A 16340-nucleotide genomic window follows, 5' to 3' on the forward strand; every position below is an offset into this window, starting at 1 on the left:
AGATTTATGCTTTAATACTGAAATTAGGGTTTCTTTGCTAAGATCAGATTAACCTTACACTGATACCATTAAGCATGAAATACATAAGGACTCTTTCAATCATAATAGAGGTACCAATTCAAGCCCCTATTTTATCTGCACATAAACAATCCAGCAAATATGGACACAAATGTGTATCTCAAGTCACGCCCTATTCTTACCTGGACTATCAAGCACACACTTTTAAGTTGAGTGTTTTAAGCTCATAACCTTTGTTTTATCATGCCCCGCATTCTCCACCATTTTATGTAGCGAATCAGCTCAAAGGGGAAATATGAATAATTAATTATAAATTATAAATATTAAGATCCGCTGTAAGTATTACTGTCTGTCAATTCTAAGAACGTTAATTTCCTGGTTAAGGGAAATAACTTTCTTACTGTACAATACTACTCAGAGCATGCAGCAAAAATCTGCATGATTAGGGACTCCAGTTATGAGCAAACAATGAACAGCCTCAAGTGTGAAACAAGTAAGACTTTATTAACTACATAAACACTTAAACTAGTCTAACACACACACGCATACAGTTGGCATAGGAAAAAGGGTTAAAGCTTAAACAGTAAAGAGAAGAGAAATAAAGACATGAAGCTATGGTACAATTCGATATTCAGCAGATCTACAGCCTGAAGGAAACATCAGTTTCTTAGTTTAAACACACCTTTGTAAAAAGGTGCAAATGATACTTAATGTATCAATTAATAAGGCTAAGTTTGATACTTGCACGTCTTGTCTGTCTGAAAGAGAGTCCCGATGCAATCTGAAGGCTCAAGTTGATCTTTGCTGGAGTTGGTTGATGAAAAAGAACCAGTCTGAGTCAGAGGATCTTGACGTGGAAAGACTAGGCCGAAGCCTGGCACAAGCTTAGGTTGGGTTCTTGAGGACTCTTAGCTCTGCATCTTGCCCTGGAGTTTCTGCATCTGAAAAATGTTCCGTTTAATTCTGATCTTGTGATCTTTTAAATTGAGAGGATGTCCCACCCTTCAGGAGGCAAGTGAGCCAATGAGAAAGTGTACCTTCTGAGGGAAAGTTTATGACCCTTTGTCCTCAGGCTGTTTTGCATATGGACTTTGATTGGATGTTGATGAAGAAACTATTAAAGATTATGGTAACACTAATATCTTCATAGGTATCAGCATATAATATAAATGAACATTTAGACCATTAAAAATACAGCCGAAATATACCAAACATGGCATACCTGTGATCTCTGTTAACAATAGTATGCAATTCTAAAATGTTCATTTAAAAGAGTTGTATGCAATTCTAAAATGTTAATTTAAAAGAGTTTATATCAATACATAAGCAAAACACTATAAGAGGAAAAATTATGAGATGGGGAAAATTGGGTACATGTCCCTACATTTCTCAAGTGGTTATATCTAGAAGGAGATAGATATAATTAGGATGGACTGTATAGTACAAGGGTACATTTGTCTGTTTCAAAGTTAATTTAGAGTGAAAACTCTACATTCCTTTGAGTTGTAAAACAATATTATCTTGATGTGTGTCTTTGTTACCACGGTAACCAGAGTCCTGGTTCTCTCTACCACGTTTTGCTTGTTGGGGAGGGGTTTTGTCCACTATTTGTTAAATATAACAAATACTCCCGTGTCTGATTGGTCCAAATGCTACATACTTTAAAGGGGTCATATGATGCTGCTAAAAAGAACATTATTTTGTGTATTTGGTGTAATGAAATGTGTTTATTAGGTTTAAAGTTAAAAAACACATTATTTTCCACATACTGTACATTATTGTTTCTCCTCTATGCCCCGCCTTCTGAAACGCTTTTACAAAGCTCATCGGTCTGAAAAAGCGAGGTGTGCTCTGATTGGCCAGCTATCCAGTGCGTTGTGATTGGCCGAATACCTCAAGCTTGAGACGGAAATGTTACGCCCCTCACCATACTGTGTTGATGCCGTGTCGCGGCCGGAGCAACGACACAAAAACATGAAAACCCATTACAAACGAGGCATTTGTTGCATGCAGTGGGGAGATAATTACTGATTATAATGACTTATACTGTCGTTTTACGCGTTGCGTTGCGCCGCGTAAACATAAAACCATGTCTGCATTTGTGATCAGAGAAATGACAACAAGTGTTTGAGACTTTAGTCTTTGCAACTTTACAGATCTTCTTTATGCACCAAGAGCTTGTAACACTCCAAAGAGAAAGGAAAAAATGAAATTGCATCATATGACCCCTTTAAGGGCATAGTATAAGTAGGCACATTGAGACGCAGCATTTCACATGTGCTGCTGAAATGATTAGTCAATTAATGTTGTTGTATCATTATTACATAATTCTGCACATTCTGTTAACGCTGACCAACAACCAGTTAATGACTTGTGATATATTTATTGGTGATATTAATATTGTTAAAGATAAATGCAGTAATAGATATTAAAAATGTGTTGAAGAATTATGTGCCATGCTCAACAGTCTTTCGGTCATCTAAATATAACTCCTGACCTAGGACTACATTACTAACTGAAATTTTGGATATTTAATGTTAACCTTCAAAAATAATTCCATCTTTGTGTTTAATATTTTTTGTAAAATTTCACACAACTTTTTTGAAACATACATTTTAAAACACAATCTCTCAAACCTCCCTGAAGCAACCCGTATACCAGGATCTTCTGGTGCAGGCTTACCCTCTCATATTCGACACATCCAGGTACACTATACAGCATGAGTGACCATAACAACATCTTCCTTTAATTCATAGCATTTTATTGTCCAAAGATAATTAAAATATAAAACATCAACATAGTGCCAAGTAAATATACCTTAATGTCCCCCAGATACAATATCAATGTTATTGACAAAGTCACTTCATTATTTTGTCTGATCAATAGCAGAAGTAACTACTGTTCTCTACTGGGGGAAAGAAGGGGGCATGGGGTAGGGCACCATTGGCTGTGGTGGCTGCTGGGGTGGTTGAGGAGGATTAAATGGGTACTGTGGGTGGTTTATCCCATTCTGTGCTGGAGCCTGTTTTCCGGGAAATTACTGGTTTGGGAAGTTTTGATTTCCAAAGGCAACAACTGAGTTCACTGTATTATAGCTGGCATGTCCATTGCCACCATAGCCATTACCATAGCTACTGCTGTTATTGTTACTTTTGTCATAGCTGCTGCCTCCATAGCCTCCACTCTGCACCTTTGGTCCACTACTATAACCCGTCACTATCCCTATCTCTGTAACTATTGAAATCTCTCCTACCCCCACCAGAATACTGATCACGACTATCGTCCTTATAGCCACTGCCACGGGAACGACCTTTAAATTGAGAAAAAAAAAGGGTAATTCACATTAATTTCAGATTTCAAAAATATTCTGTGTTAATTATGTCGGTCAACCTCACCTCCTCTGTCCTCTGCCATCTGGATTGGGTTGATGGCCTGGTTTGCCTCTTGGAGGACAGAGATGAGATCGTTGGCTTGTTTCATGTTGTTGGGAGTAAAGAAAGTGTAGGCTGTGCCTGTTTTTTGACTGCGCGCTGTTCTTCCAATGCGATGAATATAGTTAGGGTAGTCATAATTGATGACAAATTTGACATCTTCCACATCTGTAAAGTGTTGCAGTGTGGCAAAAAGGAACGCAGCAAGATTTTGCACACCACAACAGAACAAAAACAAAAAACAAGTTAGCAATGAATACATAATACACAAAAATCTGGGCTGAAAAAATAAAATAAAATGGAAAAAAAAAAAAAAAAAGTTAATTGATAAATTTAAACAAATAACAGCTTCTGACTCCATGGGAAGACTACTGTGGGAAGAGAAACAATGCACACTCAATTTACAAAAACAAAAGGACAACGAACCAAAATGCTTTCCACGCTCCCGTTTTTTAAAAATAGAATATTTTAGTTTGTTAATCAGTCTTACCATTAAGGAGTATGCATTCACTAGTCCTTTCCCAATGCAGCGAACTCCCTACAAACTGTTAAGTGACATCGAGATGCTTCTAATGCAGTAGGGCCACTATATGCACAGTTGCCTCCTCATGTGCTGATTGAGGACCGCAGGGTTGCTTTTGGTTCTAAAAGTACTTTCTCAGCACAACACTTATTAGAAGCTTGGTAATAAAGGCCACACTGCTTAGTCTTGCCCAGACCCGATAGACCAGTGCTAATCTGAGGGCACCCACAAAGCCGAAAAACAGTCAAAAACAAACAAAGGCCTAGTAGTATCCACGCTATCAAAGACCAGCGTCATCATATCCCTCATCACAGTCTCGTCTAGGCAAGATCTTCCCAGAAGCCAGTGTTCACTTGAGAAAATGTCTCTCGTTGGCAGGTCTTGACATGACTTTTTTTAAAAACGCAGGCGAGGGAGGAACATCAAGCTTGGAAAATTTAGCTGAGCATTTTAATTTAAAATAAAGCTTTCTGCTCCACCGTCTACAAGCGTCCCAGAGCTCCTCTACAAATGTGCCAGTTGTCACCAATTGTGGAATGTAGAAAATAAACGTTGCTTTCTCCATTTCATGAACACCAGTGCTTTGTAAAAAAAGAAAAAGAAAAAATAAGCGAATAATCTGATAAGCTTTTCTCTTTTTTTAACATTTGCAAACACCCCATGCTTGAACAAGCTCAGAACAGAAAGAATCTACCCAAATGTCAAACAACTGTCTTGCAATTCAGTGCTGTTACAAAATACATGCAAGGCAAAATGGTAAAACCAGCAATAAGCCTTTTTTTTGTGGATAATTCAAGATGGAACATGGCTCGAGATAGAACTGGTGTACTTAAAAGGTATAAAAAACATGGACAGAGAACAGATGTATATATAACCGAGTTATAACAAGGCTTAGCCACACTACCTCATTGAAGATTACTGGCACACAGAGCTCAGCTTGGACACAGTCACCTCTCTATGCGACTGGGTGGCAGCCAGTCACCAAGTTCCAATACTCCTCCTTCCCCCTCTGTTGGCCTGGAGCAGTCATGCCTAGGCCCTGCCACAAAGACTCCACCTTCAGGCGAGAAAAACTCAGAGAATGCATAAAGTAGTTAAAGAAAGCAAAGCACTTTCTTTAAAAGTGAAACTTGTTGGCTCTTAAGAGAGGACACTAAGGTGTGTCATTTGGAAAATACTGACCTAATCCACGTGAGGCAACATCTGTTGCAATCAGGATGCAGGCCTTCCCATACTTGAACTCTAGAAAAAAAAAAAAAGAGATGGAGGAAAAGAGAACATTCAGAGGTCAAAGAACACTTCGTTTTAGTTAATGTCCAAATTAATGCTTTCATTTCTGAACCTGCTGAATGTTAACAGAATTAGAATATTGTCAAAAGTACCATTTGTAGAATTGGGTGTCCATGGGTGTAGCATTTTTGACATTTTAATTTTAAATTCAATAATAAACAGACGATTAAAAAAGTTAGACATTGTAATCCATATGAATCAAGTGGTTTAATCCAAGTGCACTGAACAGACCCAATCGCTATATTTGTTGCATGGACTTTCAATGGAAGGACAGAAACCTCTGGTTTCATTAAAATATTTTAATTTGTGTTCTGAAGATATATGAAAATCTTATGGGTTTGAAACAATATGAGGGTGAGTAAATCACGGAATATAAATTTTTCCCCATTGAACTAGCCCTTTAACTCCTAGGTCTTTAACCCTGCTCCTGGGGACCCAATGTCCTGCACATTTTATTTCCAACCTGCTTCAGCACACCTGGCCTGATTTTTAAAGTGATCTTGAATATTTCTTTATTTTTTTGCTGGTTAAGACGTGTTTGATTAGGGTTGTAGCTAAACAGCGGTGTTGAAAATGACACAACTGCCATGTGTCTCTTCAAATATGTTTTTACTAGTGCTTTCAATCGATTAATACAAAAATAATTACACATTCTTCTGTAATTCATTGCAATTAAATCACACCCAACATTAAAATTTTTAGTCATAAATAGATTTACGGTATATTTTAAATATTTTTAATTATATCTTTTTACTTAATACTATGAAGGAAGGCAAGTATACCAATACCAATACTGATGCCTATTATTTATTTTTTGGGGATAAAAGTAGCAAATAGTGTAGAGCAGATGTGCAAAGAATGTTTGATGAAAAACCTGATGAAAATCTGAGGAGTAGTACACTTGAGATGTTAGGGCACTTGTTAGGGCTTAAAGCAAGGATTTAGAAGAAACAACATACAATTAAAGTTGTTTATTAATGTGCCATCTTGTGGCTGATTTTCATAAAATTTGGTAAACATGTATGAATGTGTCCATTTTCATGGTCAGACATTCAGATTCAAATTTTATAGCTCTTGAAATTTGGTTAGTTAACTGTAGACCATGTTTGTCTTTATGTAGCCAAGTCACAGAGCATGTTACGACATTGTCCACCGAAAAAAAATTCATACCAATATTCAACTTGACCAATCTTACGGTTACAGCGTTATTAGGGAATTTCTGGGAATACAAATTTAAAAACCTGTTTAAGATCTGCTGATCTTATCTCCTGATCTTATCTCCTGACAGAACATCACATGAAAAAAATTAGGTGAACTACATTGTATTGGGAATTCAGGGTGAACCTGATGACTTCAGTTTACTGTTTAGTAGGGGTGTAATGGTACACAAAAATGTATGTTTTTGGTACAGCAGGAGGAAAAAATAAAACACTTTAAAATTTCTTATTAAACAGTGGTTTACTGACTTTATTTAAAGTCTGTTGTTACTGTTGCAACCAGCTGCAAAAATACCTTTGCAGCGGTACACTGTTAGTGAACATCCCGATGCCGCTGTGCTGCTGATCATGGCGTTTAGATGAATATGTAAATATATGCTGTGTGCTTTCCACTCACTAACAAAATAAACAACAAAAGTGACAACGGTGAGAAAACAGCAGTTTAGAAAGCATCTGATCATAGCGTTGTGTATATTTGCACAAGCTCTGCATTTCAGCACTCCAGTCATGTCAGGTCACATTTATATTGCACTTTAAAAGTGTTTGCTTTAAAGCAATCTATTGTATACAGTATAAAAAAAAAACAGCGTCAGTGTCGTTTCAATTAAAATTACAACTTCAATTTGTATTATAAATCAGCACTCTAGTGTTAACGTTTTTTACTCCCAGATGTCTGACCTCAACTGAACAGAAGAAATGAAACTGAGATGACTTCCATGTCAAAGAAGGATGATTGGTAATCGCCACAGCTCATTGTATGAGTTTAATTTTTAGAAGCATTCTCAACATCAAAGTATTGCTCTATCTCATATTATCTCATTTGAAAATATATTAATATACTCTACCTTACAAAAAGTTTCAAAATATTTTTTAGAACGTTTCCTGAGGTGCACTTAATTTTTTTTTTCAGCCCTCTGATTTGAAGGCGTGTCTGCTGTGAGACTGCAATGTAAACGGCCACTGCTATAATTGGCTAACATCTTTGCATATGAAACTAGCAATGTGGACTCTCTCAAAAACTTTTACTGCATTTTTAACATAACACCAAGATTTACATATTCAGAAAAGTGCTGATTATAGCATTATATTTAGAACTACACCCGTTCCATCAAGGTTGCAGTGCTGCACTGAAGCCAAACACAGTCATGCCTACTAAGCACACGATGCAATTATATTTTTATTGCAATGCAATTTCTGCAATCTCACAAATACTTGCATCATAACTGACAGTGCGCAAACACAATGTTTGCTCTTTGAGCAGTGTAAATTGTCACTGATTATGTTTTGATGAAAATGCAGAAATCAAATCACTGATAAACTTGTTGATCTTTTGAATTGATTAATCAAATGATTATAAAGAGAATGATTTTTGATTGCTTTTTGTATATAAAATCAATATAAAGAACAGATGTTTTCACACTACTAACAGGTAGTGTTGTAGTCAAGATCACCTAAACCGAGACCAAGTCGAGACGAAGACTTTCAGGGGTTGAGACCAAGACAAGACCATGACCAAGGCAGGGCAAGACAGAGTCAAGACCAAAATCAAACCAGCACTTCTCACATTCATATGAAAGATCCACATTTACTGAGAAATGTCTGATATTTAATCAATAAATAAAAATACAATATTAAGACACTTTATAGAGCAAATAAGATAGTGGGCAGCAAATCACCATGAGTGAGTCATTTAATCAAACTATTTGTTCAAAGCAGCGGATTCATTTGTGAAAACAGCTCTCTTGCTCTTGTGATATTGCTTAATTATATGTTAATCATATTATATAATATAAAAACAAGATCTCATAAAAGTACTTGTCTTACAATCATATTTTGAAATTTTTGGGTAATTGTATTAATTTTAGTGACATTTTTGATAATTCCTCATTAAAATCTGACCTGGCATAAAAGTATCAAAAGAAATCAAATTAGAAGTTATTGATTAATCAATAACTGTGATTGGGTGTGAAACTTCTTGCTTTAAATGCTTAAAGCATTCCCATGAAAAGACCTTCATAAAAATTGTCTCAAGACCGGTCTCGAGACCAAGACTGGGCTCAGGTACTACAACACTACTAACAGGCACAGTGTGAAGCTGACTGGCTTGATTCACAAATGCATAAACAGCAGTAAACCACTTTGCGAACACATATTGCACCGATCACGTGTCATGACTGTAAAGAAATGCAATTTCAGAATTTTGTTTCTCGAGGACAGTTTATAAAGTTTGCGTCCACGACTTCGCATCACGTAGGAAAATCACGAGTGACATAGGCAGAAGCAGTATTGGACGCCATCTGGTTTTCTCCTCCAACTTCAAAATAAATCGTCCGACATCGTCGTTTTACCTTTTTTTGTAAAGGCCATTCGATTTGGTCTTTGCACGTTCGCTTTGTAAACACTGGGTCAGTACTTCCGCCTACGTCATGCGTGACCTTTCCAACGTGACTACGTAATGCGTGAAGTTGTGGACACGCATCACACAGCTAGTGCAAGATGAGCATTTGAGGTTAAAAAGTATATAAATTTTTATTTTTTTGTTAGAAAATGACCAATCATTTCACTAGATAAGACCCTTATTCCTCGGCTGGGATCGTGTAGAGCCCTTTGAAGCTGCATTGAAACTGCAATTTCGACCTTCAACCCGTTGGTCTCTGTTGAAGTCCACTATATGGAGAAAAATCCTGGAATATTTTTTCTCAAAAACCTTAAATTTCTTTTTCGACAGAAGAAAGAAAGACATGAACATCTTTGATGACATGGGGGAAGAGTAAATTATCAGGAGATTTTTATTCTGGAAGTGAACTCATCCTTTATGTTATGTTCTCATCCAATGGTAGTGCAAGATGGAGGTACTATGACCGTAGTCAGATTTATGTAATCTGCCTATAAATTTAAATCAGACAATGCACTTTGAAGATGCTAAATTTGAATGGATTTTTGATATCTCAAGCAGTGTTGCCATGGCGATGGAATAAATTGACAAAAAAAAAAAATCATATCTTCTATGTCTTGGCAAAATGTGTACCACGTTTGGTAAGAATTGCATGAATTCTCTCAGAAGCGTATTTGATCATTCAGAGCGTGCATTTTTTTTAATCCACATTCATTCCTGTTGGGCGGAGCTAATGACTGTAATATTGAAAGCTGACCAGCTTGATGAGATCCATATATTTAAGTATTAAGGGTGATGCAATATACCGATATTGGTGATAACAGTGATATTTAAAAATGAATAGTACACATATGATAAATGGCACATAAAAGAATTGTCAGTGATAACCATAGCAACGAATTGGGGGGGAATAAAAAATAGATCTGGGCATCGTGTTGTAGTGTTACAAATTAGTACTGACTGAATAAGTCTAGCAGCTTTAATAAGCTTCTATAATTAGATAACACTCTTGTTCTGTTACTTGTGATTGTTTTATTAATGGCTTTTCACTTTACTTTTGCAATGGCTACTTAATTGAAAAACTTTTAAAAGCATGCTAATGCTCTAATATATTACTTACAAATATGATCTTTAATTGCAATTATCATCAAATTAACTTTATTTTCAAGCAGTAAAATTGTTAAATCTTTGTGTGGTGAAAAAAGATAAACTAAGTCCTAAATGCCCACCATTCAGAGCCCAGTCTCTTTCCTGCTGACTCTTGTCTCCATGAATCCCCATTGCAGGCCATCTGGAAGACAGAATATTAAATTATAAGATAAGTGACATAAGTGACTACGGTCATCAACAAACCTTCATGACTCACACGGTACTGTAGTGTCTTACCCATCTCTCCTCATCCTTCTGGTCAACTCATCACATCTCCTCTTTGTCTCCACAAAAATGATTGTCTTATTCTCCTTCTCACTCATTATTTCCTCCAACAACCGTAGAAGTCTGAAAAAATAAAGTAATATTAATATAAATTGATTTTAGCATGAGGACATAGCGAAAAACCCTATAGAATAAACTCTAGACCAGGTGTCAAACTCAATTACTGGAAGGCCACTGTCCTGCAGAGTTGAGCTCCAACCCTAATTGAACACACTTGAACCAGCTAATCAAGGGCTTCAGGATTACTAGAAACTTCCCCTCAATGATACATTCATATAAACCCACAATTAAATTTTTAGGAATTTCTTCCAATATTTTGTGCATCATGAACAGTGAGCTGCTCGGTCTGCTACAGTATTTTCTTCTCTTTGCATCCATCTTCAGCATCTCTGGCCTCTGTTAACGGCCGTTTACGGACTTCATAATATTTCCACACAAATGACATTTGCACAAACTGCATTGCAATCATTTTCCAAAGTCCAGAACAGAGATCAGCTGAAATAAAACAAAAACATGGCCGGCTGCCAATCTTGTAAGTTCCAGGGGTTCACCTCCTTCCGCCATCCTACACACAGCTGACTGACTGGTCGCGTTACTCCCTACGCTGCACACAATCTGAGGGATTCCTACACTTTCCTTCTTTGACGAGACATAAAAAAAACAAAAAACAAAAACAGCACATACTTCAAGAACGGTATAATGAAAAATTGTGGTTTTGAAACCGAAATTTTCAAATCGTGGTTAGGCTTGCTGCGATAGTCGGTCTTGACGGTGATGCCGGTGCAGAAACTACAATTAAAAACTGAATGTAGCTGCTCAATGTAGTGTGCCGAATGACAGTCGCATCACAGATCAGTAGCAGGAATCAGATTTCATTGATCACGTAAGCAGGATTTATGCAGGATTTTTAAGCTAAAATTTAAGACTTTAAGACCTGCACAAATAAAATTAATGCCATATGAGCCGGGTAGGGCAACGTCTATAGTAACATATTAAACTGTAAAATGACTGTAAAAAGCATGATTTACAGTTCAGATACAAGTTTTCACAAATACAAAAAGTTTTATAAAATGATGCACTTTACATTTCAGCCTTTAAACCATTTTTAATAACATGGATGAGTCAAAAGTATTAATTATTATATTAAAGGGGTCATATGATGCTGCTAAAAAGAACATTATTTTGTGTATTTGGTGTAATGAAATGTGTTTATGCGGTTTAAAGTTAAAAAAACACATTTTCCACATACTGTACATTATTGTTTCTCCTCTATGCCCCGCCTTTTTGAAACACGTCGATTTTTACAAAGCTCATCAGTCTGAAAAAGCGAGGTGTGCTGTGATTGGCCAGCTATCCAATGCGTTGTGATTGGCCGAATACCTCAAGCGTGAGACGGAAATGTTACGCCCCTCACATACTGTTGATGCCGTGTCCCGGCCGGAGCGACGAGACACAAACATTAAACCCCATTACAAACGAGGCATTTGTTGCATCCAGTGGGGACATAATTACTGATTATAATGACTTATACTGTCTTTTTACGCGTTGCGTTGCATCGCGCCGCGTAAACATAAAACTCTGTCTGCATTTGTGATCGGAGAAATGACAAACAACAAGTGCTACTCTACTGCCCAAAACTCGCGTTTGAATCATCAGTGGCAACGAAAAACACAGCGGCCTAGCGTGAGGGGAAGCCCCGGCTTAGCTTGCACTGAGGCCGGAATAGAGTGAGCTGAGGCGGTCTGGACTCCGCTTTGTCCACGGTGAAAGTTGATGTATTCCCTCAGCGACCAGCACGGATCAGCTCCAGGCATGACAAAGCGGATATCGTCCTCTTTTGGAAGACCAAACAAAGTAGTTTCCCAATACTGTGTTCCTGCAATACTGGAGGCTTGCCGTTTCAGGACCACAGTTCTAGGACCGCATTTCTACTAGCCCCTTTTTGTGACAGTGCCATCTAGCCAATTCTATTCCAACAGAGGAGACCTGATTCAAACATCAAACAAACAGATTCAAAGACTAGATCCATGGGAACTATTCATTTTTTATCTTTCCATCTTTTGTTAGAGACCTTGAGATGCTCAATAGGGTTTAGGTCTGGAGACATACTGTGTTCCTACAACACTGGAGGCTGCAGTTTCAGGACCGCAGTACTAGGACCACATTTCTACTAGGACCCTACTTTTTGTGACAGTGCCATCTAGGGATTAAAGTTCCATCGCTATGATGGATTTCCATCAGTTCATAAAGACAGCCACTTGCTTCATTCCTGAATGATTCAGCCATTCGAACGAATCAATTAAATGAATGATTCAGTGAAAAAATCAGTGACTTGCCACCACCTGCTGGCGGATTTGGTTTCATTTTTAGCGTATAATTTCAGCTATTTGAATCATATTTCTGTATTCAAAATTTTATATTTAAAACATTAATATATGGCTGAGGAATGGGGTTTGGTCGAAGAAAATTTCAGTCAAAATATTTTTTCTTTGCTTTAACTCCTGCAATATAATAAGTAGAATAAGACAAATAAGTTACCAATCATATGAAATTAGTATTAATAAATTAATTTGTTTCACATGGTACAAGTCATAGCACTCAAAAAAATTCCCAATTTACATGTTGTAATTATGAGTTCTGAGTTGGAATCTGGTAACTACAACATTGTGTGAATGTACCTACACATGACAGCTAATCATGTGACTCACAAAATAAATTATATTACTCTCACCTGTGGAAAGCCTGTTTGTTACTCTCCCTTTCAAAAGATTATATTATATTATATACAGAGGGGAAAATATTAATTTGATCCCCTGCCGATTCAAAAAATTCAGAAAAAACATTATAATAAGGTTAGAAATTGATTTGCATTTCAGTTAGTGAAATAAGTATTTGATCCCCTACCAATCAGCAAGAATTCTGGCTCCCACAGATTGGCTATGTTCCCATGTGGAACACCGATTTGTCCTGCCACTTTAAGAAGTTACTCCTAATGTCAGCTCGTTAGGTGTATAAGACATCTGTCCACACAATCTGCATCTTCCATTCCAACCTCTCCCACCACCATGGGCAAGACCAAAAAGCTGTCAAAGGATGTTAAGAGACAAGATTGTAGATCTGCACAAGGCTTGAATGGGCTACAAGACCATCAGCAAGAAGCTTGGTGAGAAGATGCTGACTATGACCCCAAGAACACCATCCCTACAGTTAACCCCCTGGGGTCGAAGCCCGCACCAGTACGGTCTGTCTCATGTTTTCTTTATGATCGCGAAAAGAACTAAAAATACTCCGTCAGTTTTGATCGTACAGATAAGAATAAGGTATCGTTTGAAATTGCAAAGTGTCTACTGTTATTTGTGTATAGTCATAATAACAACAAAACAATGTGCTTTCGTAAAATAAAGAAAATACGGGGTTCTCTCCCGTCTCTGTCTCGGTCACCTCTCTTCACAGACACGTAAATAAAACATGAATCTCAGCAAATACTTGCCTCAAAGACATGAGAAATATATGTATAGAAAGCTTGAAATGTCTACTTTTAAATGAAGTAAGTCACGTCCAAAACAAATATTCTCTGTTAAAGTAATCCGTATGAAACCAGCACGATGTCCAGTTTTCCCGTCTCAAATCATTATATCTAATGTGGTCAGGCCCACGTGCCGATCGCGCTTTTCAGATTCTAAAAATCCACGTGAGACACGCGCACATGTAAACACCCACATCACCTCCGCGTAAACAAACAAGTTCATCCCGACTACTTTTTGTTTCTGGAAGATGCGCTGAAAGGAATAACCCAGAATTTACCTCAAAAGAAGAAGAACATAACGCGATGCGTCGCGCAGCTGGATCCAGTGGAGAATATCACTCTGATGAGTAGCCTAAAGGCCGGGACACACCAAGCCAACTTCAAAGAACTAGCGGCGATGAAAGCTGACGGTGTTGTCGCCTCATGTCGGCAGCGTCGTACCAAAAAGCTGCGCTTGAACACACCGCACAGACTACAGCCGACGGCAAACTAACACGTGCGTTCTGCGCATGCATGAGAGGAATTAACGGTCTATATCAGCAGCTATCAATGGTATATATTCGTCATTCAAAAGGAGAAACCGAAACAAAGATATACGAGATAAACGCAGATATACAAAACGTAAACAAAGCAGCGCTTGCTTACCATTTTGAGTATCAGTAATGTTGGTAACTTTAATCATTTTAAGCGGCTCATATTATGAAATCATTTGCGTATTAGAATGATTGGGAAAGATCACGTAACATTTAAACAGCCTTTTGTCTTTACCGCCTTAATTTACGTGCTTGTTTTAATCACTTTCGCTTTAATTCTCGGCACTGACTCGTTCGCTAAACTGAACATCCAATCAGAGCTCTCACTCGCACCGATGGTCCCGATGCCGATTCAACATGTTGAATCGGGCAAACTGCCGCCGACATGAACCCGACGAGTGGCGATTCAACATGTTGAATCGGGCAAACTGCCGCCGACATGAACCCGACGAGTGGAACACACCAAACAAACTAGCCCGACTGTCGCTCGCCATCGTAATTACTGACTACATGAATGAAATCAAGTGAAACATTTTGAAATGTGTGTCATTTCATTGTCTAAATGTCTCACAATACCAGGATTTTTGTTTAATGTTTTAGAACATATAAAACCTCAAGATATAAAAGTAGTGTGAGTGTTAACACTATGAATGAATGTTTGGCACAAAGGTGTGTTACTGTTCAAGTCTCAGTGTTTAGATAAGAATGTTCAATCATGTGTCCTTGACCTTCACTGTGTATATTTTTATTATACTGTATTGCAAATAAAATACAAATAATAATCAAAAACCCACATTATTTTACTCTCCTCACACTCTTTCTTGCCTACCTCAGTCAAATTCATATTGATGGCCCATTATGGGAGGCCCTTTGTCTCTCAGGTGTGAATCACTAAATATGCATGGCCATTGTCACTTCCTTGCATACGGGCATTCTATCACAAAACATGTTTATAACATCTAAAACCACAAGATATAAAAGTATTGTTAACACTATGATATTAGAATCTATGAATGTTTGGCACAAAGGTGTGTTACTGTTTAAGTCTGTGTTCAGATCAGTATGTTCAATCATGTGTCCTTGACCTTCACTGTGTATATTTTTATTATACTGTGTTGTAAATAAAATATTTATTATTATTATAATAATCAAAAACCCACATTATTTTACTCTCCTCAATCTCTTTCTTACCTGCCTCAGTCACATTCATATTGATGGCCCATTATGGGAAGCCCTTTGTCTCTCAGGTGTGAATCACCAAATATTCATGGCCATTGTCACTCCCTCGCATAAGGGAATTCTATCACAAAACTGTTTTGTTTTACAAATGTTAAATCAATATATTGTTTTCTGTGAAGGAGTGAACAGGATAATTTTCACATCATGTTGTAGCAAAAACTACCACATCCAGTTCTCAAAAGTCTTGTGAACAAATATTCTGTATGTGTTTTATGGCCTTATTTCAGTTACTTAATTTTTAGTTTTTCACTAACCACGCATAAACATTGTTTTCTCAAAAACACAAACATGTACTTTCATGCTGTTCACATATTATTGTATGTCAAAACTTCTCCAGTTAAGCACGGAGGTGGAAACATTATACTTTGGGGCTGTTTTTCTGTTAAGGGTACAGGACGACTTCACCGCATTGAGGGGCAAATAGATGGGGCCATGTACTGTAAAATCTTGGACGAGAACCTCCTTCCCTCAGCCAGAACACTGAAGATGGGTCATGGATGGGTCTTCCAGCAGTCTCTATACGTTAAAATAAACCTACCATAAAAAGTACAGACCCTTAATTTCTTTGCAAGCGGGCATACAATCAGCAGGGGATCAAATAAATATTTCCCCCACTGTGTAGATAGATAGATAGATAGATAGAGAGAGAGAGAGATAGAGAGATACAGGTGCATCTCAATAAATTAGAATGTCGTGGAAAAGTTCATTTCAGTAATTCAACTCAAATTGTGAAA

General features: G+C 37.5%; 1 pseudogene; it reads right to left on the reverse strand.

The window, feature by feature from the left end:
• Nucleotides 1-2764: 2764 nt before the first annotated feature.
• Nucleotides 2765-16340, reverse strand: part of LOC107704561 (probable ATP-dependent RNA helicase DDX5) — a 29199-nt pseudogene continuing 15623 nt past the window's right edge.

The sequence above is a fragment of the Sinocyclocheilus anshuiensis genome, unplaced genomic scaffold (assembly GCF_001515605.1).
Source record: "Sinocyclocheilus anshuiensis isolate Anshui unplaced genomic scaffold, SAMN03320099.WGS_v1.1 scaffold2480, whole genome shotgun sequence".
Classification (NCBI taxonomy): domain Eukaryota; kingdom Metazoa; phylum Chordata; class Actinopteri; order Cypriniformes; family Cyprinidae; genus Sinocyclocheilus; species Sinocyclocheilus anshuiensis.